This window comes from Parasteatoda tepidariorum, chromosome 9, assembly GCF_043381705.1.
Source record: "Parasteatoda tepidariorum isolate YZ-2023 chromosome 9, CAS_Ptep_4.0, whole genome shotgun sequence".
Taxonomy (NCBI): Eukaryota; Metazoa; Arthropoda; class Arachnida; order Araneae; family Theridiidae; genus Parasteatoda; species Parasteatoda tepidariorum.
This window is the reverse complement of record NC_092212.1, coordinates 37796797-37798524: the sequence shown is the minus strand read 5'-3', so window position 1 is coordinate 37798524 and position 1728 is coordinate 37796797.

Below are 1728 nucleotides of genomic sequence, written 5' to 3'. Positions count from 1 at the left end.
TATTGTTCATTCTGAGATTTAACTTAATGCTAACGCAGCACCTCCCTGCCCTTCCACCACATATTATTCAATTTAGATGAAAGAGCAGATATCCATACATGGATAGGTACTCTGAAAAAAATTGATTAGTTAGAGTTCTCTTAAGTGTGGGAATTTTTGTCATGCGACTTTTTAACGAAAACCAGGTCTTTGACCTTCTTCGAGAGGACTTTCGGATTTTCATTGGTGTCTTTTGAGTGAGTAATACATATTTCATACTATTGCAATCATGTATGCACATACCCTCCAACTTATGAAGATTTTGAAAATAATTCTTTCTAGTGGTAGCGAACCAAAGTAGAAATTTTTAAAGCAAATGGATCTCTCATGAAACTTTTATCAGAACTTAAGAATCTAGCCCTATGACCTGCACTTTTATAAGTAATAGTGGACAAGTTACGCTAAAATTAATTTTTTTTAAATATTAAGACATTAATTTTGCTACCGTCTGAAAAGAAGATTTCTGAAACTACGGAAATTCCGTAGCAGTTGGAGGGTATGTATGCATTCTAATTCTGAATTAACTTAAGAGTATAAGTAGATGCAAGTTAAGTTAAATGATTCTGCCCGATATAGTAGCTTTCAATTTACGTTAACATCACTGCTGAAGTTAATATTTGCAATCACGCAACAATGGCTAAGTATCACCACCACGGACGTGGCGGAAAGCGGCTGACCGAAAGACCTGCACGTGGTTCAACGACGGATGAGGAATGCTCGGATTTTGAAACCAAAATGGCTAAAACGTTAGCAGACATGGGAAGGAGAAGTAAAGAAGATGAAAGGAAAAATAAGGAACTACTTGAGAAACTAAATCATTTGGAGCAGTCTCTCATGCCTGTGCCAAATAGGCCCGAAATATCGACAAAACCAATTGATGTCATTGATATGGAAACTTATGAAGGCGGCCAACTTTTGAAACAGTCGGGGAATGAGTCAACAATAGATTCAGAAAGCTCAACCAAAAATATTGCAGAACCCCCTTTGAAGAAGAAAAAGAAAAATAATGTCAAAAAAGTTGAAGCAAATCTAATCATGACTACAAATAGTAAACATTTTTCACCGATAGATACCGCCACCTCCTTTCAACCATCTGAATCTATATCTGATACTGACTTAGCTCCACCCAAGGAGGATTCCAGTTCAACTGTAGATCCACCCACAACTCTAGCAAAAGTTCAACCAATTAAGCATATAAAAGTTCTTATTCGTGGTCTTCTAGTTGGATTCTATACTGATCAGATCTCCCAGGAACTGGCAAAGTCAGACATCATAACGCAAAAGGTAATTCAGTTTAAGAGAAAAGTGGGCGGGACCTACAGACTCCTCCCACTTTTTCTCACAATTCTCACAGAAACAGATGTTAATCGACAAATTTTCTCTATCACCAATATACAAAGTATCCCGGTCAGTATTGAAAGGTTCCGAGGCGGGCAAAATCCAATCCAGTGTTACAACTGCCAAGAATTTGAACACAGTCAAAGATCATGTAATTCACCATCAAGATGTGTTAAGTGCGCCGCCAAACACCGATCATACGAGTGCCAAAAAGATAAAAAATACACCACCTAAGTGCAGCAACTGCGGAGGCACTCATACAGCCAACTACACGGGGTGCAGAGCCCGTCCCCGCAGGAGGGGAACACGTGCCATACCACCAACAACAACAGGACTTGCTCAAAGGTTGTT